The sequence below is a fragment of the Rutidosis leptorrhynchoides genome, chromosome 1, assembly GCF_046630445.1.
Source record: "Rutidosis leptorrhynchoides isolate AG116_Rl617_1_P2 chromosome 1, CSIRO_AGI_Rlap_v1, whole genome shotgun sequence".
NCBI classification, from domain to species: Eukaryota; Viridiplantae; Streptophyta; class Magnoliopsida; order Asterales; family Asteraceae; genus Rutidosis; species Rutidosis leptorrhynchoides.
This window is the reverse complement of record NC_092333.1, coordinates 551,737,046-551,762,578: the sequence shown is the minus strand read 5'-3', so window position 1 is coordinate 551,762,578 and position 25,533 is coordinate 551,737,046. Positions and strand designations below refer to the sequence as shown.

The following is a 25,533-nucleotide window of genomic DNA, read 5'->3' as shown; positions in this document are numbered from 1 at the left end:
TAAGTTTTAAATTTTAGTTTTTAGACTTTTAAGTTTCGATGCTGCATTTTATTATTTTTCGACGATTATTTTTCGTCCTTTTATTTTTCGACGTTTTTCGACGCGCTCTTTTTCTTTCTTATTTCTCGACGCTCTAGTTTTTAGGACATAGAATTTTCTATTTCTTCACTAAAATTTCGATGAAAAATTATTTTAAGCGGTTAAATTGATAGACATCCAAAATTTTCTGGTTCGTAGTAATAGTTGGATTTGTTAGTGGCGAGTTGTGGGCTTCCGATTTAAAGGGTCCTGGCTACCTGCTGCATCTATTGGCTATTTGAAACGTGGGAAAAATCAGAAAAGTCTATTAATTTGATAACTTATATAATTTTTATCTTTTATAACTAATAGGATATTCAGTGAATGCACCGAGCAAAACATTCACCACCTTTTATACGTTCACCACCTGTAACTCGATCAAGACATCTAGCTAATATTGTCGCTGTTGATTTTTCTTTAGAATCTTCATCCAGTCGACCAAGTACTCCAATTCAAATTTCCGATAATCTATTTTTTGAACCCGACCTCACAATTGAGAATCCGGAGGATATTCAGGGACATTTTAGAGATCCTGAACCACTAATCATTCCTCCTGAACCACAAATCACTCATCCAGAGATTGTCGAGGAAGAAACCATTAAGTCAGAATCCTTTAGTGATTCAGATTCAACAAACTCAATCATGGAAAATCTGGAACCTCTAAGTATGGAAGACCGAATGAGAGCTAAGCGCACTGGCCAAGGTCATGCAATTACTCAACCAGACATTAATGCACCAGATTATGAAATCAAAGGACAAATCCTACACATGGTAACTAATCAATGCCAATTTAGTGGTGCGCCGAAAGAAGATCCAAACGAACATCTTCGTACCTTTAATAGGATCTGTACTCTATTTAAAATCCGAGAAGTGGAGGATGAACAGATTTATCTCATGTTATTTCCCTGGACTTTAAAGGGAGAAGCTAAAGATTGGTTAGAATCGTTACCTGAAGGGGCGATTGATACATGGGACGTTTTAGTTAAAAAATTTCTTAAACAATTCTTTCCGGCATCTAAAGCCACGAGACTTCAAGGAGAAATTGTTACGTTCACACAAAAGCCAAATGAAACTTTATATGAAGCATGGACAAGATTTGGAAAGTTGTTGAGAGGATGTCCGCAACATGGTTTAGAGACTTATCAAATAGTACAAATATTCTACCAAGGATGCGACATCACAACAAGAAAAGACATCGACATAGCAGCTGGTGGTTCCATTATGAAGAAAACCGCAAGTGAAGCTTACAAAATTATTGATAACACTGCTTTCCACTCACATGAGTGGCATCAAGAAAAAGATATCTTTAGATCATCTAAAGCGGCTAGAGCCGATTCTAGCCATGACTTTGATTCCATTTCTGCAAAGATAGATGCTGTCAAAAGAAATGAAAAAGATGACTAAGGATATTCACTCAATACGAATTAGTTGTGAGCAGTGTGGAGGACCACATTTGACAAAAGATTGTCTTAGTATTGAACAAACAATGGAACAAAGAGAGAATGTTTCATACATGAACCAAAGGCCTGGAAATAATTATCAGAATAATTATCAACTGCCAAGACCAATCTACAATCAAAATCAGAATTATAACCGAAATGTCCCATACAACAACCAATAAGGTCCTAGCAATCAACAAGTATCTAACAATACTTACAATCAGCAAAGACCAATTTTTTAAAACAAACCACCACAAACCGATGATAAAAAGCCAAATTTAGAAGATATGATGTCAAAGCTAGTTGAATCTCAAACTCAATTTTTCACATCTCAGAAACAAACAAATGAACAAAATGCTCAAGCATTTAGAAATCAACAAGCTTCAATCCAAAATTTGGAACAAGAAGTAAGCAACCTAGCAAGGTTGATAGGTGAAAGAAAACCGGGAAGTCTACCTAGCGATACAAATGCTAACCCCCGGAATGAAACAGCTAAAGCCATTACCACAAGAAGTGGTATTACACTTAAACCACCTGAAATACCTGTAATTTCTGATGACTCTATTCCTATTACACAAGAACAACAACCTGAGCAAGATAAGGAAACAGAACCGGTAGTTTAAAAGGTTAATGAAGATAACACAGTCAAGGCTAAACCTTATGTTAAACCATACCAACCACCACTTCCTTACCCGAGTAAAATGAGAAAAGAAAGACTTGAAGCCGAGCAATCCAAATTCTTGGATATGTTTAAACAAATAAATGTAAATCTTCCTTTCATTGATGTGATATCAGGAATGCCAAGATATGCTAAATTCTTGAAAGATCTAATCATAAATAGAAAGAAAATGGAAGAACTCTCGGCTGTTACAATGAATGCTAATTGTTCTACAGTGTTGTTGAATAAGATACCAGAAAAATTATCAGATCCAGGAAGTTTCACAATTCCATGTTTTCTGGGTAGTCTTAGTTCAATAGAAGCATTGACAGATTTAGGTGCTAGTATAAATCTAATGCCGTATTCATTATACGCTAAACTAGACCATGGAGAACTGAAACCAACACGAATAAGCATACAACTAGCCGATCGATCAGTAAAATATCCTAGAGGGATAATGGAGAACATGCTAGTTAAAGTTGGTACTTTAGTATTTCCAGTAGATTTTGTTATTCTGGACATGGAAGAAGATTCTCGAGTTCCTCTTATATTAGGAAGACCATTATTAAACACGGCTAAAGCAATAATAGACGTGTTCGGTAAGAAACTGACCCTAAGTATAGAGGACGAGAGTGTTACTTTTTCCGTGGATAGAGCCATGCAACAACCACAATCTGCAGATGATACATGTTATTACATTCAAACTATAGATTCACATGCAGAATTGTTAGAAGAATTTCCAGAATTACAAGGAACAGGAGAATGTTCTTTAGGAGAAGGAACTGAACCAATTGATGAAGCTGAAATGTTAGCCGCACTCATGGCTAATGGATATGAACCAACAACAGAAGAAATTCAAATGTTAAAAGAAGAAGATAGATATCGATACAAATCATCGATAGAAGAACCACCGACATTAGAGTTAAAGCCACTTCCAAACCATTTGGAATATGATTATTTACATGGTGAATCTGAATTACCTATAATAATATCGTTTTCTCTTACTGAAAATGAAAAATCTCAACTCATTTCTGTGCTAAAAGCTCATAAACCAGCTATTGCATGGAAGATTCATGACATTAAAAGAATAAGTCCTTCGTATTGCACACATAAAATCCTTATGGAAGAAGGTCATAAAACGTATGTGCAATGCCAACGAAGACTAAATCCGAATATGCAAGATGTTGTTAAGAAAGAAATTATTAAACTGCTAGATACAGGTTTAATTTATCCAATTTCTGATAGTCCATGGGTAAGCCCAGTTCAATGCGTACCTAAGAAGGGTGGCATGACTGTCATAACAAATGAAAAAAATGAGCTTATTCCTACTAGGACTGTAACATGATGGCGTGTTTGTATTGATTATAGAAAATTAAATGACGCTACCAGAAAAGATCACTTTCCCTTACCTTTCATTGATTAAATGTTGGAAAGATTAGCCGAAAATAGTTACTATTGTTTTCTTGACGGTTTCTTCGGATATTTTCAAATTCCAATAGCACCCGAAGATCAAGAGAAAACCACATTCACGTGCCCTTATGGTACTTTTGCTTACAAACGCATGCCATTTGGACTTTGCAACTGTGATGACCCGGGAATTTCCGACCAAATTTAAACCTAATCTTTATATGATTCCGACACGATAAGCAAAGTCTATGAGGTTGAGTCTCAGAAAGTTTGAACTGTTTCATATATTCAATTGACCTTCGACTGTTCTCGATGATTCACGAACCTTTAATGGTAAATAGAAATGTATATATAAATAACTAAACATGTAAATAATTATATATATTATAAATTAATTAAAATAACAAACTATCATGCGATTTAGTTATTAAAACTGTTTATTTAAATACAGAGAATAAATTAAATTTACATAAGTTATTAATGTTAACAAAAAGTATTTAATATTATATTTGAGGGTATTTACTGCTATATATATAATTAATATATTATTTATTTAGATTTTAAAATATAATTAGAAATGTAGTGATAGATGTATATATATATATATATATATATATATATATATATATATATATATATATATATATATATATGATTGAGATGCAAAATCATTGATTTTATAAGTATTATTATTAAATATTCTATACGTTAGATAACTAATAAAGATTACATAATTAATAAATTTTATTATATTAAATTTAATTACAAGTTTAAATATAATTGTTGTATTAATATTATTAACATTTCTATTATTCTTATTAGTACTTTTATTATTAGTAACATTATTTATTTATAGGGATCTTATTATTTAGATACTATAAATATAAATTTAATATTAATAAATCAGATAAAACCAAACTTGTTAAATACATGAATCATATAAAAATCATATTCTGTTATCCATCCTTATCAAATCTTCTTTATCTCTGAAATTTGTTTCTTGCCTATTTGAGAGAATTTCTTGGTCGACCACTTGCACTAAACAACAACCATTTACAACTTCAATAATTCATTATTATTACTTTACATAACTAATATGAATTGTCACTAATTAGGAATCAAAACGGAAATATAACAACCCACATATTCTTCTCTCTAGCATCAAAGCAACCATCACTTTGGATCACCACACCGGCCACCTATGCGTTTATATTGACAACCACCCACTTCCACCATCGTGAACAATTCATGCCACCATCACTCACTTCAACTGCCGCTGCAGCTCACATATTGATATTCCTGACCAAAATCACCCACCAACACCATCAACAAAAATTGCTGCTACGCCTGCTGAATCGAGCTGTTATGCTATCCAATGCTCTAGTACGTACAGGCTCACCAAACCGTCACCACCCATCACTCCCTAAAGGTAATTCATGAAGATTATTATAACTGCTTCCATTACCTACATAACAATTGATACCACATATATACATAAAACATTACAGCTAGTAAATTGAACCACAGAGTCAATATATTGACTTATATTACTAACATTAGTCATGTGTGAAATTCATTTCAAGAATACCTGTATTACAAAATAACATCGATTGCATATTTGCAATTAGTATAGGGAAGACCACCATTAATCACCACTCATCTCCACCAGTCAAAAACCACCATTGAAAACCAATACTTATTAATGTTCACACCACCTCAAATCATTGTAAGCTACCAAGCACCGCCACCAGGTTTAGCCAATCAAATCTACTGCAGCTTTATATATATCTTTCACCTTTTCCTGCATCTGTCCAGTTGAGAACTGCATCACAACCATAAATAAACTATCATCAGTAGCTTTTACAGGTTCCAAATTCGGTTCTGTGATTTCAGCCTTTAAATACCCAACACAATCACCATAAACTATCATAAATCACTATTATATTACTATCTTCGAACCCATTATTCGCTACTACTACCGGTTTAATCTCTGTTGTATCACATCAAATATTTTCTTCCTGTTACAAACTATCAATCAATTTATTCATACAACAAATAATAAATGAAACCTCCTTCAATCAACTAATTGAGATTCGATTGATTTAAAGAAACTGAAATTTTTTAAGTATTTTAAATCTTATGAATATTGTTAGTTTATAACAAATTGAAGAAACATACCTAAGAATTGTCTCCATCTCCTGTGAAGGATCTTGAACGAATTAATGAAATGAAATAGGTTGGTGAATAAAATAGGTTGCAAACTCTAGGGTTTCTAATTAACTGTATATGTTGACTGCAATAGATTTGGTTGCTGAGATTAGATCTCCTCTTCTGTTTATAGCCGAATAAAATCATGAAACGGAACCCCTCAATTTATTGGATTAATCGATTACCTCTTTGATTTAATTGATGGATCGAATACGGGACCGATTGAAGATAAACACCGACGATAATGAAGACTGCCATTGATGATTAGATAACTTACAAAACCTTGATGATTGCTGCTCGATCGATGGTTGGGTTTATGAATCGATGAAACCTAGAACCATTATTTTTTTTCTCCTTCGTGCTGGTATCTGCTTCTCTCGATCTGTCTTTCTCGATCTGTATTTCTCGACCAATAAAAGCATATCTAAATCTTTTACTCTCTATAAGATATTATCAAATATCAATTATTAGTGTTACTTATTTATACTAATATCATAATTATTATTGTTATTTTATTATATTATTCTAATTATTATTAATATTAATATTATTATTATTATTATTATTATTATTATTATTATTACTATTTTATTGTTATTATTATTATTATTATTATTATTATTATTATTATTATTATTATTATTATTTTTATTATTATTATTACATTATTTAAATTAGTATCATTATTTTTATTAAATAAAAATATTGATATAAGAACATATTTATTACACAAAATACTACATTAACATTACATATTATTATATGTTCATATTATATTTACACATAATAGTATTCAAACTTATATATATATACTTATATATATATATATATATATATATATATATATATATATATATATCATATAGATATATTTATTTAAATTATATTTTATTAATACTAAAATATAAAAGTAAAATGACACATATTATAACTATGTAACAATTATAAATTAGTTATTAAAAGATTTTAAAGAATATTTACTATAGTAATAATCTACTAAGATAATTTAATATATAATATGAATATAATACTTTTGTATGTAAAAATTAATAAAAAAAATATTTTATAACATATAGAAAAGCATAAATATATAACTATATATAACATTGGAAATCACCCAAATATTACTAAATTAAAATTCTTATATTATAATAAATGTTTTATAGTTTCATGATATTATTTGACATATATAAATGATATAGGTTCGTGAATCCGAGGCCAACCCTGCATTATTCAGTTGTTAAATATCGTTATATGTATTTTTACTACAAAATACATTATGGTGAGTTCATTTGCTCCCTTTTACTCTTTACATTTTTGGGACTGAGATTACATGCGCTGTTTTTATAACTGTTTTATTAAATTCTTTTGAAATATATTTTAAACTGCGAATACATGAAATGCTATTATAAATGTTTGACGAGATAGACACAAGCAAAACATTCCTCGAATGAATTATTATGCAGACAGAAGTTCTGCGGATTATTATTGAATTATGTGGACACGATAATTGCCACCATTAAAATATGTGGACATGATAATTGCCACCATTGAATTATGTGGACATGATAATTGCCACCAATTGATATGAATGTTATGTATCGAGAGAATGATTTTATACACAGGTTATGTGTATGTTATATTTGTGCACGAGATATGTGTACGGTTACTAAGATTTATGAAAAAGGATTTTGTACACGAGAAATGTGTACTGTATTTAAAAGATATCGCATGTACATTACAGGTGGGTATAGGATTCGGGCCCATTTGTACCATGCAGCATTTAAATCTTGTGGTCTATCAAAATGATGAATTTTATTGTTTTATGATAAACTTATGAACTCACCAACCTTTTGGTTGACACTTGAAAGCATGTTTATTCTCAGGTATGAAAGAAATCTTTCGCTGTGCATTTGCTCATATTACATGGAGTCGTTCGTGGCATATAGAGGTCAGAACCTCGCAATGGGACCAACTATTGAAGACTTCGTCCAGATGGATTAGGACGGGGCATTTTAGTTGGTATCAGAGCGGGGGTCTTAGTGAACCAGGTCTTGCATTAGTGTGTCTAACTGATAGTCGTTAGGATGCATTAGTGAGTCTGGACTTCGACTGTGTCTGCAAGTCAAAAGTTTTGCTTATCATTTTTGTTGGAAATCATCTGTTTATTATCCTTAGTAAGATACCCGCTTATCATTCTTAGTCTAAACATGTCTTACTACCTCTATTGCATAGACAATGTATAGATAAATTCATATCTTAGTGTATCTGTTATTGTTACCTTTGCCTGACAGCTTCCGTAGATTCCTCCGTAACTTATGGGATTTTAGTATTATATATGCATATGTAAATTATGTATTGCAGGGTATTAATCTATATCCTATAATCTATTTCTTATCGAAAATCCTTCATCTGATCGTACGAGATGAATCCCTCAACCAGTTGGAATTCCTCGGATTCCGACAGCTATTCCGATTTGGAGTTTCACCTAAGCTCCGAAAGCAGTGTCACCAGAATGAATCAACCAATTCATCTGATGGGTTCGTAGTTGACTTAATCAATGGAGATGCGAAGAAGGAAATCCCTTCCACCAACCGAATTCACCTCTTGGCGAAGAACCTGAAGCACTTACCGGTGAACCAGTTCGAAACACCATGTTCACTTTCATTTCCAGAGTAGCTCGACACGATTATATTCTATCCATAATTCTAAACCTTATTCATTCGCTCATTCCAACCGACAATTATCCCGGAATAATAGAAGAAGTCAACAAACTTCGCGCTCGAAAAATAAATTTGGAGAATATGGTGCAAAATGTACCAGCTTCAGCAACATCACCGGCACCAACAGTACCATCAGTAACAGCACTAGTACCATCAACAATTTATGCCTCAACATCTCATTCCGTACCTCAAGTATAATCATCGTTCTACATATCGTTCTACATCGATTATCTTCGTTCTTCATGATGATTAAGTAATCTCTAAATGTTTTAGAGATTATGTATTCTAGTTCTAACGGTAAATCAAATGAGATTAATATTATATTAACTCATTAAATCTATGATTACATCTGAAGAAAATATATCTGTAAGTATATTTTCATAAAGATTGTAATTAAAAATTCGTTCGTATAAATTGTTAATGGTGAAAATATTTTAACGGGTAGGTAATACCCGAGGAATATTTAGATTTCACTTTAATAGGTTATACTGTACATTCTTCGAATCTGATTCAACATCCATTTACTATACTACTTACATCTACAGAGATACAAATCCGTTCACCGCAGAATAACTATTTTTTTTTATTTTATTCAATTTCATATTTGGATTTTGATTTATCACAATCCAACAAGTGGCATAACGAAGAAAACATTGGACAAAATAAAAGTTGTTAGAAACAAACGAATTAACTAATTGAAATTTTGTTAAGAATCCACGCTAACTGTTCCTAGCTAACTGATTACATTTTAGTTATCGCAATTTATTTATCACAATTTAATTATCGCAATTTTATTTATCGTTATTTAATTTCTGTTATTCACTTTACGCATTTAATTTATCGTCATTTAATTTCTGTTATTTATTTTACGCACTTTAAATATCGGGACACGTATACAAGGTTTTAACATATCATATCGACGCATCTATATATATTATTTGGAATCACCATAGACACTCTATATGCAGTAATGATCGAGTTCTCTATACATGGTTGAGGTTGATTCTCAAATAATATATATACTTTGAGTTGTGATCGAGTCTGAGACATGTACACGGGTCACGATACGTATTAATTAATCCGAATATTATATACTAAACTATATATGAATTATTGGACTGTAAGCTGTGGACTATCAACTGTGGACTGACGACATTGGACAATTAAAATGAATTAAAATATTGATTATAACATATGAAACTAAACAATTCTTCAAGTTGCCACTTGATTTCATCTTAAACGCCATTTGTATCTTGGCAATTCTAAACTGCGTTCAAACCTTTCATGATTCTTGAAAACACCTCAATTGAAAGGATGAACCAACCGCACTTCATCTATGAAAGAAAAGATTGACGCATATAGTTATACACCTGAAGACTCCCGGACCCTAAGTAAAAGTTTAAAACGTGTCTGTGTTAGCTCTTTTAGCATTGTTATTACCGAAAATAACATTGCAACTCTTTTTCAAATTAGCCAATTTTATCACAGCTTCAAAAAATCAACTTCAACATCCATTCGAATTAGCCTTATTATAACCTCGATATATAAGTTTGCCTATCGTCATCGTTACCGGAGAACCGTTTATATTTCACCACATTAGCAGTAAAATTACCAGCAACTTCAATGAATTTGGACTTTCCGAAAAATCATTATATTCATTGAAATCCCATCTTGTATTCATCTATACCATATAACAATAATTACCATACCAATTACCGGGAATCAGCAATTAGTATTTTAAAAACTCACATCATATCTACATCAACAGTTATATGTATGACATTTTACTCTTAGAATTATGATCTCTCATTCTGAAATTCTGAAAATCATTCAGTCATAAATCAATACTATGAATGTTGAAAAAGTTGAATGAAGCAACAGAAACCATAGACGACCGTAAACGACTTTAATCATCGGAAGTTCGATGATAAAGAATAGTATGTTGGAAAAGCTCAGAAAAGTTGGAACTGGAAAACGGATTGAGCTAACCACGAAGGAGACCAAGGACAAATACAAGGACCAAACCCTATATTCAAAGAATCCAGATAATTCTGGATCCGTTGAAATCTTTAGAGAATATCTTGCCCCGAAGTCATGTTAAAATCTTGCGGAAAATCTTCCTCCATCAACCATCGAACTTAGAAATTCCAAAATATCATCATCAATATCTTCGATATTTCTGAGGATATTTTCATAAATATTCTCGTCCGAAATTATATGCCTCTTCGTGATTCCTGTGTATCATTATATTGGAAACATTCAAGAGAAAATATAGTATCGAAAAACAGATAATGCGAAACTATGAAGAAAGCCATGGACAAATCACAAAGAATAAGTTTGACTTTAAAGAATCCAAATGATTCAATGTCTGCTAAAGTCTTTAGTGAATATCTTGCTCCTTACTCTAAATCCTTGCAGACAATAGTTTCTATCATCCGCTGATCTTAGATATTCCGAGATATTATCGTATCTTTCATTATAAATATCCTCCATATTTCTGGAGATATTTTTTTATAACTATTCTTATCTGAAATCATTAATCTCTTCGTGCTATCAGTATTACATCATATAGAAACTATTAGTTTCTATATTCTGTAAACTTTCGAGCTTAAAATATGAATATTATTGAAGTAATGTTGGGAATTGATGCATGAGTTAGTATAATATAATGACACTTGATCAACGTGATTATATTACAGTAAGTCATGCTGAGTTTTTAATGGGACGTGATGATTCACAGATCCTAACGTCATCACGTGCCATGTTACATAACTCATTCATTATGCTTAACTTCTGAACATATCAAGAAAGTATTTTCTTGATAGTTCTATTCTCAGTGATTCTGGTAATTTGATAAATCAAATCGTGCTAATACATTAGTTCTTATTTAGAACACGATGTTTATTCGAAATTCAATACTTACGAATTCTGGACCATTACTCGCTTTACTAGAGGTCGAGAAGATAATAAAAAGGTAAAGAGCTCCAAAATATAAGAGAAAATATAAAGCCCAATAACAACACGGAGATTACAAACCACGAATATTAATACGGATATCAATATAAAGACACAGTATAATTAGGAATAGTATCACCCCAAGGTAATAGTAGAAGTAGACAGATTCTTCTGATGGAAGATTGAAAAGAAGGATGACAGAAATGATAATTAGAAAAATATCAAGGATTAGAACTGGACTAAGCATTTTCACAATCTTTTGGATGTATGAACTAAGAAAGAAAGTATAGGAATGATGAGAAAAATGGAACGAAAGAGTTTAATTTATAATGGAAATATCAGACAGAGTAATCGAGACAGATCACCGTATTTAATTAGAGAGATCTTAATTTCCTTACTCGCCGAAGAATCAAATCTTTTAGATTTTGAAGATTTTCTTTATATCCCTTGAATTCCGGAATTCAGCCTGACTACTTCAAAAGCTAAGACGCACCTTATTTTCTAAATTTAACCCTGACTCTGTCAAGAGTTAAGACGAATCTTTACTTTTCCTATTTCAATCTTTTGTGATAGTTTCATTCGTACCCTTCGAATAATCGAATTGTTTTATCTATATTAGTCACTAATGATAAAACTCTATTTATCAACTCGTACTCGTCATGAAAACATTTTTATTATTAGCCATGACCACCTCACTCAAATTTCGGGACGAAATTTCTTTAACGGGTAGGTACTGTGATGACCCGGGAATTTCCGACCAAATTTAAACCTAATCTTTATATGATTCCGACACGATAAGCAAAGTCTATGAGGTTGAGTCTCAGAAAGTTTGAACTGTTTCATATATTCAATTGACCTTCGACTGTTCTCGATGATTCACGAACCTTTAATGGTAAATAGAAATGTATATATAAATAACTAAACATGTAAATAATTATATATATTATAAATTAATTAAAATAACAAACTATCATGCGATTTAGTTATTAAAACTGTTTATTTAAATACAGAGAATAAATTAAATTTACATAAGTTGTTAATGTTAACAAAAAGTATTTAATATTATATTTGAGGGTATTTACTGCTATATATATAATTAATATATTATTTATTTGGATTTTAAAATATAATTAGAAATGTAGTGATAGATGTATATATACATATATATATATATATATATATATATATATATATATATATATATATATATATATATGATTGAGATACAAAATCATTGATTTTATAAGTATTATTATTAAATATTCTATACGTTAGATAACTAATAAAGATTACATAATTAATAAATTTTATTATATTAAATTTAATTACAAGTTTAAATATAATTGTTGTATTAATATTATTAACATTTCTATTATTCTTATTAGTACTTTTATTATTAGTAACATTATTTATTTATAGGGATCTTATTATTTAGATACTATAAATATAAATTTAATATTAATAAATCAGATAAAACCAAACTTGTTAAATACATGAATCATATAAAAATCATATTCTGTTATCCATCCTTATCAAATCTTCTTTATCTCTGAAATTTGTTTCTTGCCTATTTGAGAGAATTTCTTGGTCGACCACTTGCACTAAACAACAGCCATTTACAACTTCAATAATTCATTATTATTACTTTACATAACTAATATGAATTGTCACTAATTAGGAATCAAAACGGAAATATAACAACCCACATATTCTTCTCTCTAGCACCACAGCAACCATCACTTTGGATCACCACACCGGCCACCTATGCGTTTATATTGACAACCACCCACTTCCACCATTATGAACAATTCATGCCACCATCACTCACTTCAACTGCCGTTGCAGCTCACATATTGATATTCCTGACCAAAATCACCCACCAACACCATCAACAAAAATTGCTGCTACGCCTGCTGAATCGAGCTGTTATGCTATCCAATGCTCTAGTACGTACAGGCTCACCAAACCGTCACCACCCATCACTCCCTAAAGGTAATTCATGAAGATTATTATAACTGCTTCCATTACCTACATAACAATTGATACCACATATATACATAAAACATTACAGCTAGTAAATTGAACCACAGAGTCAATATATTGACTTATATTACTAACATTAGTCATGTGTGAAATTCATTTCAAGAATACCTGTATTACAAAATAACATCGATTGCATATTTGCAATTAGTATAGGGAAGACCACCATTAATCACCACTCATCTCCACCAGTCAAAAACCATCATTGAAAACCAATACTTATTAATGTTCACACCACCCCAAATCATTGTAAGCTACCAAGCACCGCCACCAGGTTTAGCCAATCAAATCTACTGCAGCTTTATATATATCTTTCACATTTTCCTGCATCTGTCCAGTTGAGAACTGCATCACAACCATAAATAAACTATCATCAGTAGCTTTTACAGGTTCCAAATTCGGTTCTGTGATTTCAGCCTTGAAATACCCAACACAATCACCATAAACTATCATAAATCACTATTATATTACTATCTTCGAACCCATTATTCGCTACTACTACCGGTTTAATCTCTGTTGTATCACATCAAATATTTTCTTCCTGTTACAAACTATCAATCAATTTATTCATACAACAAATAATAAATGAAACCTCATTCAATCAACTAATTGAGATTCGATTGATTTAAAGAAACTGAATTTTTTTAAGTATTTTAAATCTTATGAATATTGTTAGTTTATAACTAATTGAAGAAACATACCTAAGAATTGTCTCCATCTCCTGTGAAGGATCTTGAACGAATTAATGAAACGAATTGGGTTGGTGAATAAAATAGGTTGCAAACTCTAGGGTTTCTAATTGAGTGTATATGTTGACTGCAATAGATTTGGTTGCTGAGATTAGATCTCCTCTTCTGTTTATAGCCGAATAAAATCATGAAACAGAACCCCTCAATTTATTGGATTAATCGATTACCTCTTTGATTTAATTGATGGATCGAATACGGGATCGATTGAAGATAAACACCAACGATAATGAAGACTGTCATTGATGATTAGATAACTTACAAAACCTTGATGATTGCTGCTCGATCGATGGTTGGGTTTATGAATCGATGAAACCTATAACCGTTATTTTTTTTTCTCCTTCTTGCTGGTATCTGCTTCTCTCGATCTGTCTTTCTCGATCTGTATTTCTCAACCAATAAAAGCATATCTAAATCTTTTACTCTCTATAAGATATTATCAAATATCAATTATTAGTGTTACTTATTTATACTAATATCATAATTATTATTTTTATTTTATTATATTATTCTAATTATTATTAATATTATTATTATTATTATCATTATTATTATTTTATTATTATTATTATTATTATTATTATTATTATTATTATTTTTATTATTATTATTACATTATTTAAATTAGTATCATTATTTTTATTAAATAAAAATATTGATATAAGAACATATTTATTACACAAAATACTACATTAACATTGCATATTATTATATGTTCATATTATATTTACACATAATAGTATTCAAACTTATATATATATATATATATATATATATATATATATATATATATATATATATATATATATATATATATATATATATATATATATATATATATATATATATATATATATATATATTTACTTAAATTATATTTTATTAATACTAAAATATAAAAGTAAAATGACACATATTATAACTATGTAACAATTATAAATTAGTTATTAAAAGATTTTAAAGAATATTTACTATAGTAATAATCTACTAAGATAATTTAATATATAATATGAATATAATACTTTTGTATGTAAAAATTAATAAAAAAAATATTTTATAACAAATAGAAAAGCATAAATATATAACTATATATAACATTGGAAATCACCCAAATATTACTAAATTAAAATTCTTATATTATAATAAATGTTTTATAGTTTCATGATATTATTTGACATATATAAATGATATAGGTTCGTGAATCCGAGGCCAACCCTGCATTATTCAGTTGTTAAATATCGTTATATGTATTTTTACTACAAAATACATTATGGTGAGTTCATTTGCTCCCTTTTACTCTTTATATTTTTGGGACTGAGATTACATGCGCTGTTTTTATAACTGTTTTATTAAATGCTTTTGAAATATATTTTGAACTGCGAATACATGAAATGCTATTATAAATGTTTGACGAGATAGACACAAGCAAAACATTCCTCGAATGAATTATTATGCAGACAGAAGTTCTGCGGATTATTATTGAATTATGTGGACATGATAATTGCCACCATTAAAATATGTGGACATGATAATTGCCACCATTGAATTATGTGGACATGATAATTGCCACCAATTGATATGAATGTTATGTATCGAGAGAATGATTTTATACACAGGTTATGTGTATGTTATATTTGTGCACGAGATATGTGTACGGTTACTAAGATTTATGAAAAAGGATTTCGTACACGAGAAATGTGTACTGTATTTAAAAGATATCGCATGTACATTACAGGTGGGTATAGGATTCGGGCCCATTTGTACCATGCAACATTTAAATTTTGTGGTCTATCAAAATGATGAATTTTATTGTTTTATGATAAACTTATGAACTCACCAACCTTTTGGTTGACACTTGAAAGCATGTTTATTCTCAGGTATGAAAGAAATCTTCCGCTGTGCATTTGCTCATATTACATGAAGTCGTTCGTGGCATATAGAGGTCAGAACCTCGCAATGGGACCAACTGTTGAAGACTTCGTCCAGATGGATTAGGACGGGGCATTTCAGCAACGCCCCTGCAACCTTTCAAAGGTGCATGATGGCAATTTTTCACGACATGATAGAAGAATGCATGGAAGTTTTCATGGATGACTTTTCAGTCTTCGGTGATACTTTTGAAACATGTCTAGTCAATCTTGAACGAATGCTTATTAGATGTGAACAATCAAATCTAGTTCTTAATTGGGAGAAATGCCATTTCATGATTAGAGAAGGCATCGTTCTTGGTCATAAAATTTCAAAGGAAGAAATTAAAGTGGATAGAGCTAAAGTAGATGTAATTGCTAAACTTCCACATCCCACCAATGTTAGAGGAGTTAGGTGTTTTCTAGGGCATGCCGGTTTTTACCGACGTTTCATAAAAGATTTTTCTAAAATTGCCACTCCTATGAATAAATTCCTAGAAAAGGATGCTCCATTCATCTTTTCAGATGAATGCATCAAATCTTTTAATATTCTTAAAGAAAAACTCACTAATGCGTCGATCATGATAACTCCAAATTGGAATCTACCATTTGAACTCATGTGCGATGCAAGTGATTTTGCAATGGGAGCCGTTTTAGGTCAAAGGATTGAAAAACGATTTCAACCTATTTATTATGCTAGTAAGACGTTACAAGGAGCACAAACGAATTACACAACTACTGAAAAAGAACTCCTTGCTATTGTCTTTGCTTTTGACAAATTTCGTTCATATCTAATTCTAGCTAAAATGGTGGTTTATACCGACCATTCTGCTCTTAGATACCTATTTTCAAAACAAGATGCCAAACCACGATTAATCCATTGGATCTTACTCTTACAAGAGTTCGATATTGAAATCCGAGACAAAAAGGGAACAGAAAATCTCGCCGCTGATCATCTTTCTCGTCTTGAAAATCCTGCATTAGAAGTTCTAAATGAATCGGCCATACAAGATAACATTCCTGATGAATATCTATTGAAGATAGATTATAATGAAATTCCATGGTTTGCAGACTATGAAAACTACTTAGTATATGGATTCCTTGAAAAAGGGTTGTCATACCAAAAGCGAAAGAAATTCTTTAGTGATATAAAACATTATTTCTGGCAAGATCCACATTTATTTAAAAGTTGTCCCGATGGAATAATACGCCGATGTGTATTCGGAGATGAAGCCAATCAAATCTTAAACCTTTGTCACACAGGACCAACAAGAGGGCATTATGGGCCTCAACTTACAGCAAGAAAAGTTTACGATGCTGGATTCTATTGGCCTACAATTTTCAAAGACGTACACCTTCTTTGCAAATCATGTGATGCATGTCAAAGGGCCAGAAAAATAAGTCAACGTGATGAAATGCTACAAAATGTCATTCAAGTATGTGAAGTATTTGACGTTTGGGGTATTGACTTTATGGGTCCATTTCCAAAATCTCATAATAATCTCTACATTCTCGTTGCCATTGATTATGTATCTAAATGGGCGGAAGCACTGTAGCGACCCGACCAAATCGTCATTGACGGCGCCGACTACTTAGGTCCCATTGCGTGGTCGTAGGTCTTTAAAATAACGTTTGACCAAAGATATGTCGCATTCATTTCAAAGTAAAGATTGTTTCAAAGTTTACAAGAATTGTTCAACCAAAAGTTTCGTTACAAGTTATAAGTACAACTGAAACCTATGCGACACCGTTTTAAAGAAAGTCAAAAGACGCTCCATGTATGCACATATACTCGACATCCAATGCAAGTATCAAAATAATGAGCGGAAGCATGTTTCACATATCGTTCAAAGACCTGAGAAAAACATAGAAATCTGTCAACGAAAACGTTGGTGAAATCATAGGTTTAAGTAAGTAAGTGAGTAAAAGTAAGTCGAACCACAAGATTTGCAACATTGATGAAATAGTAGTACATTCTAAAAGTTAATATTCACGAGAACCCAATTATCAAGGCTTAACATTCCGTCCGTTGAACCCCATTAATAGTGCTAGAACAACACTGTTTCTCGAAAATATATTTCATCCGTAGACGGTAGCGAACCGTCCGAGATGAGGGTTTGTCAAACCCATATGGCCATACAACATAAGTTCACGCCTACACTTACACACTGCAAGAGTAACTAATGATAATCGAATTGAGGATTTTGTTCTAAACTCGTATGTAGAATGTTTGTTTTCATGTACTTGTGTTCACCTAGTTAAAAGAAGCGTTTATGTTTTCTCATCCCAAAAGTAAGTTCAAAAGAGTACAAAGTGGGACTATGATCTCACCTTAAGTGCAAGAGTACAGAGACACTTCAACAAGTAACGTACGAAGTACAACGCTAGTCTTGACCTAAACAAATAGGGTTGTATCAATAACGGTAAACACGATCGGTCAAAGATGTTCAATTAGTCCTATGGCTCGTTACGACTCGATTATGTAGCATGTGAAATAATTTGTCAAGTTTCATGCAAGATACAAGTATAGAAACAAGTTAGAAAAGATTGCATAATCATTTGTTTAAGTTTGACAAAAAGTCAAACTTTGGTCGGGTCAAAGTCAACAAAAGTCAACACGTTCGGGTCGGGTCCCGAACTATTTTTCTGTGCTAGTTATTCATATATAAGCATGTTAGAACAAGTTACATGTGAATCGGAGGTCCATAGCATGCCACACATTTTTCTTATAATTGACAAGTGGGTCAGAACCTGGGCACGCCTAATGTCGCGCCGCGACATAGGCTGGCCGCGCCGCGGCACTTAACGTGTGCTGGTACCTGGCCAGTCTCAATTTTCTAAGTCCCAAATCAAAACTCAAACAAACACAAAACACAAACCGTAAACACTTAGAATGCGTATCTTATATCGTTGGAAAGCTCTTTTGACAAGGAACATAACTAAACATGTTTCATCAAACAATACGTCATTTTCAATAACCGATTTCTCATCATGTGATCATTTAAAGTCCATTTTCAAGTTTCAAGTTCAAAAAATGCATTTTAAGTTTCGGGAATTCAATTCACACATATGATATGCCGTTTTGAAGGTAATGCAACATGCATTACAACTAAACACTTAAAATTAACATTTCATGGCATTCAAGCATCAAAAAGTTCATCTCAAGAACGATCAAACCCTAATCAAGAATCACAAAATCATTAATCATGTTTTTGAAGTTTTACAAATCAACCTACACATCAAAATGAAGCTAGTGATACTAGTAACACAATTAAAACATGAACTTTAACAATTTAACAACATTTAATCTTCCAAAATCAAAGATTAAGCAAACCCATTTTCAAGTGTTCAAACTAGTTACTCAAAACAACAAATCGAACAAACAAAACATATATTCATGTTATACACGAGCCATAGACACTAATTAACACTTTTATAATTCAAAAACATCAAGAACACAAAATCTAGTGATTTTAGAAAGTTACCCAAAGGAGGTGAAATTGGTATCAAATTGTAGAGGATGAAGAGAGGATTCCAAATATGTAATTTATTTTGTTGCTAGCCTCCTAATCCGAATTTAGATGATGAATTCTTGTTTTGAAGATTGAGAGAAAAATGGTGAAAGTATTTAAGAAAAAGAAAATGAAATGGAAAATGAAAGAAGGAGGTGGGTGTTGACCACTTTGACCTAGTCAAAGGTTTGGTCTTTTGGCAAGTCTAGTCCCTCTAGTTTATAAGCGGGTGCGTGAATTACCTAAAAGAGATATTTTAGATACGCGCATTAACGGGAGATGTTATAACCCAATAATGAAAATTATTAAGAATGTTAGCTAACGGAGGATACGAATCTAGTCACGAAGGATATTATTTAAAATAAAAAGACGGGCGTTTAAAATAATTTAACGGAAAAATGCGGGATGTTACATTACCCACACCTTAAAAGAAATTTCGTCCCGAAATTTAGTTGGAAGCAATAGTCGATGTCTCTTCCTCGAGACCTTGCGTTGTCAATGCTATGAATAAGTGAAGATATGTCCTTGGGCATTTCCACGAATTTGGATAGTCGGGGTTTCACGTTGTATTAAGGCTTGGTTTACGATCCACCATTTCAACCGGTTTTCCCATGGAGGGGAGTTTGTCATCAATAGTAGGTTTATCTAGAAGGATAGCATGTTCCTGTTCCGTAAGACACGTCTCTAAGTTTGTTACACGAAATGTAAGGTAAATGGAAACTTTAATTGAGTCAGGAGATCTAAACGGTAGGAGGCGGTTCCAATACGCCCCAAGATTTTCAAAAGGATCAATATTGCGGATATAACTTTTCTCGATTTCTCGAAACGGGTTACACCTTTCCAAGGTGCGGTTTTTCAACGTTACGCGGTTACTGACCTTGAACTTGAGAGATTTTCATCTAACCTTGGTGTAACTCCTTTGGTGATTACGGGTCGTCTTGAGCCCTTCTCGGACTTGAATTATCTCAACGGTTATTTCTTAAATGCTTTCGGATCTGATGTTTTGCTTGTCACCTACTTCAGTCCAACGAAATGGGAGGACAACACTTGTGATGATGTAAGATTTCGAAAGGTGCGGCGTTAATACACGAGTGGTAACTACTGTGTGAGAGGAGACAACTAAAGGCAACAATACAAGTTTGTAACATGTCTTTCCAAGATGTGAAATGTAAGTTTGTTTGGTCCGTTGGTTGTGGATGATACACGGCACTCATATTTGGACGGGTCCCCGAGGTTCCTTGTAAGGCATCCCGAATTTAGAAGTGAGACGAGTATCCCGATCTGAAATTTTAATGGAGATGGTACGCCGTGCCGAGCTAGAATTTTTTCTTTAAAACACTTTTGAACAGGTTTCGTTTCTTAAGAGGTCTGCACTGTGGAAGATCCATCGGTTCCCGAAAATGGTTGTTAGGACTATTCATCCTCGTGGCGAATACTAATATAATGTGAATAGTTTCTCTCTCCATTGAGAAGTTTTATAAAAAGTTTCCTTACACGGAAGTGCGAGCGATAAGACAGGAGTGAAATGGGAACTTAGAATAGGATGAGTTCACACCTTGAGGTAACCATGTCGCGCACTTAGTGCTCGAATATTGAGGCTTGATGGGATAACGAGATAGTACACGTAGTTGTATGATAAGTCAAAGAAGAGTGAAGTATCCTTGGATTGGGTGTTATCTTAAGTTCCAGTAATATCAGGCGAAAAATGGTGAAATAACAGAGCTATGTAACGTGGCACGTGTTGACGAGAAAGTTGATCGGGTCCATGATTAAGTATTCAAATTTTTCGAGCAAATTAACGAATTTCAGTTTCCTTGATTTCGAGTCGAGAGAGTATGCCTTACGGGCGTTCAAGTAGAAATATTTCCATATTTGAGTTCCATTTTGCTAAACGAATCTAGCTAGTAAGGTTTGTGTGAAAGATCATGTTCAAAGTTCGGACACGGAGAGGTTTAAATTTTTCCCTCAGTGAGTTAACGAGTTTAAAGGTCGTGCAACACGAGAAAAAGTCGGAAATGAATCTTCGGTAATAACCGGCGAGATCTAAGATTTTATGAATACAAGTCTGAGTCGTGAGGGTTTCCCGATTACGTGTGGTTCCGATTGTGAGATTTATTGAAATACTTTGACCACTAACAACATGGTCTAAAAATTGGACTTCGTTTAACCAAAATTCTCACTTGGAGAATTCGGCATAGAGTTGCTCTTTTCTCAAGAGTTCGAGCGTAAGACGGAGATGTCGTTCGTTTTCTTCTTTACTTGAATAGGTTTAGACATCATCTATAAATACAATAACGGATTCATCTAGATAAGTTTACAAACGTGGTTCAGGAGGCCTATGAATACGGGCGGAGGCCTAGATAATTGAACGGTACTAAAAGAAATTTACAACTATCGTAGCGAGTTCTAAAAGTAGGTTAGGAGACATCTTCTCCCTGATCTCTCAATTGATGATAACTGGAACAGAGGTCGGTTTGGAATATACGCGAGATTCATGTAAATAACCATGAGGTCATGGATACGAGGAAGAGGGTATCGGTTTTCAACCGAAAGTTACTTAGTTCCAATGATCTATACATAATTGTAGGGAAACATTTCTCCTTAACGAATAGGTTTTGAGCTCCTTAGTTCTATAGGTGTCAAGTCACAATTCAAATTATCCACCCAATAAGTTTAACGTATATCCTCCGATAAAATTTATAGGTACTCAATATTTTTCCGTTGGTCACTTAAATTGCCTCAGTAGTATTTAAAGGAAAAAGGTGGAGTGCAAAGAGTACGAGTCAAAGCCTTGGTTATAAAACGTCTAACGGTAACCGAATCGAATAAACATGAAGATTTTGAGAAGAAACGTACCCGTGACTAGTTGTCATCTCGGGCATCCTAGGTGTTGATGTTGAAAGTTCAACGGCGTGTGTTGGTGTTGGCTTTCTTCTTTGGGCACGCATTCCTATAATGACCCGGTTGGCCACATTCAAAACAAACAACCGCCCTTGGCGCATTGGGCGTCTTTTGAGTGACGGTAACGGTACTTTTACAAATATGGGCTACATGGCCACTTCTTTGACACCTGATGCAAAATGGTTTGCCACATTCACCCAAATGATGTTTGCGACATTTGTTACAGCAGGTCAGGTTTTCAGCATACCCTTTCTTGCCGCCGGAGGCGAAAGGTTTCATGACGAAGTTGTTATGGTACTTTTGCTTACAAACGCATGCCATTTGGAATTTGCAATGCCCCTGCAACCTTTCAAAGGTGCATGATGGCAATTTTTCACGACATGATAGAAGAATGCATGGAAGTTTTCATGGATGACTTTTCAGTCTTCGGTGATACTTTTGAAACATGTCTAGTCAATCTTGAACGAATGCTTATTAGATACGAACAATCAAATCTAGTTCTTAATTGGGAGAAATGCCATTTCATGGTTAGAGAAGACATCATTCTTGGTCATAAAATTTCAAAGGAAGGAATTGAAGTGGATAGACCTAAAGTAGATGTAATTGCTAAACTTCCACATCCCACCAATGTTAGAGGAGTTAGGAGTTTTCTAGGGCATGTCAATTTTTACCGACGTTTCATAAAAGATTTTTCTAAAATTGCCACTCCTATGAATAAACTCCTAGAAAAGGATGCTCCATTCATCTTTTCAGATGAATGCATCAAATCTTTTAATATTCTTAAAGAAAAACTCACTAATGCGTCGATCATGATAACTCCAAATTGGAATCTACCATTTGAACTCATGTGCGATGCAAGTGATTTTTGCAATGGGAGCCGTTTTAGATCAAAGGATTGAAAAACGATTTCAACCTATTTATTATGCTAGTAAGACGTTACAAGGAGCACAAACGAATTACACAACTACTGAAAAAGAACTTCTTGCTATTGTCTTTGCTTTTGACAAATTTCGTTCATATCTAATTCTAGCTAAAACGGTGGTCTATACCGACCATTCTGCTCTTAGATACCTATTTTCAAAACAAGATGCCAAACCACGATTAATCCGTTGGATCTTACTCTTACAAGAGTTTGATATTGAAATCCGAGACAAAAAGGGAGTAGAAAATCTCGCCGCTGATCATCTTTCTCGTCTTGAAAATCCTGAATTAGAAGTTCTAAATAAATCGGCCATACAAGATAACATTCCTGATGAATATCTATTGAAGATAGATTATAATAAAATTCCATGGTTTGCAGACTATGCAAACTACTTAGTATGTGGATTCCTTGAAAAAGGGTTGTCATACCAAAAACGAAAGAAATTCTTTAGTGATATAAAACATTATTTCTGGGAAGATCCACATTTGTTTAAAAGTTGTCCCGATGGAATAATACGCCGATGTGTATTCGGAGATGAAGCCAATCAAATCTTAAACCATTGTCACACAGGACCAACAGGAGGGCATTATGGGCCTCAACTTACAGCAAGAAAAGTTTACGATGCTGAATTCTATTGGCCTACAATTTTCAAAGACGCACACCTTCTTTGCAAATCATGTGATTCATGTCAAAGGGCCGGAAAAATAAGTCAACGTGATGAAATGCTACAAAATGTCATTCAAGTATGTGAAGTATTTGAAGTTTGGGGTATTGACTTTATGGATCCATTTCCAAAATCTCATAATAATCTCTACATTCTCGTTGCCATTGATTATGTATCTAAATGGGCGGAAGCACTGTAGCGACCCGACCAAATCGTCATTGACGGCGCCGACTACTTAGGTCCCATTGCGTGGTCGTAGGTCTTTAAAATAACGTTTGACCAAAGATATGTCACATTCATTTCAAAGTAAAGATTGTTTCAAAGTTTACAAGAATTGTTCAACCAAAAGTTTCGTTACAAGTTATAAGTACAAGTGAAACCTATGCGACACCGTTTTAAAGAAAGTCAAAAGACGCTCCATGTATGCACATATACTCGACATCCAATGCAAGTATCAAAATAATGAGCGGAAGCATGTTTCACATATCGTTTAAAGACCTGAGAAAAACATAGAAATCTGTCAACGAAAACGTTGGTGAAATCATAGGTTTAAGTAAGTAAGTGAGTAAAAGTAAGTCGAACCACAAGATTTGAAACATTGATGAAATAGTAGTACATTCTAAAAGTTAATATTCACGAGAACCCAATTATCAAGGCTTAACATTCCGTCCGTTGAACCCCATTAATAGTGCTAGAACAACACTGTTTCTCGAAAATATATTTCATCCGTAGACGGTAGCGAACCGTCCGAGATGAGGGTTTGTCAAACCCATATGGCCATACAACATAAGTTCACGCCTACACTTACACACTGCAAGAGTAACTAATGATAATCGAATTGAGGATTTTGTTCTAAACTCGTATGTAGAATGTTTGTTTTCATGTACTTGTGTTCACCTAGTTAAAAGAAGCGTTTATGTTTTCTCATCCCAAAAGTAAGTTCAAAAGAGTACAAAGTGGGACTATGATCTCACCTTAAGTGCAAGAGTACAGAGACACTTCAACAAGTAACGTACCAAGTACAACGCTAGTCTTGACCTAAACAAATAGGGTTGTATCAATAACGGTAAACACGATCGGTCAAAGATGTTCAATTAGTCATATGGCTCGTTACGACTCGATTATGTAGCATGTGAAACAATTTGTCAAGTTTCATGCAAGATACAAGTATAGAAACAAGTTATAAAAGATTGCATAATCATTTGTTTAAGTTTGACAAAAAGTCAAACTTTGGTCGGGTCAAAGTCAACAAAAGTCAACACATTCGGGTCGGGTCCCGAACTATTTTTCTGTGCTAGTTATTCATATATAAGCATGTTAGAACAAGTTACATGTGAATCGGAGGTCCATAGCATGCCACACATTTTTCTTAT

At 32.9% G+C, this 25,533-nt stretch overlaps 1 non-coding gene across 1 annotated transcript; it reads right to left on the bottom strand.

Annotated features, from left to right (window-relative positions):
* Positions 1–1,104: 1,104 nt before the first annotated feature.
* On the bottom strand, positions 1,105–1,211 carry LOC139887005 (small nucleolar RNA R71). The gene has a single exon (XR_011772860.1). It is a non-coding gene; the product is annotated as a small nucleolar RNA R71 (small nucleolar RNA).
* Positions 1,212–25,533: the final 24,322 nt, after the last annotated feature.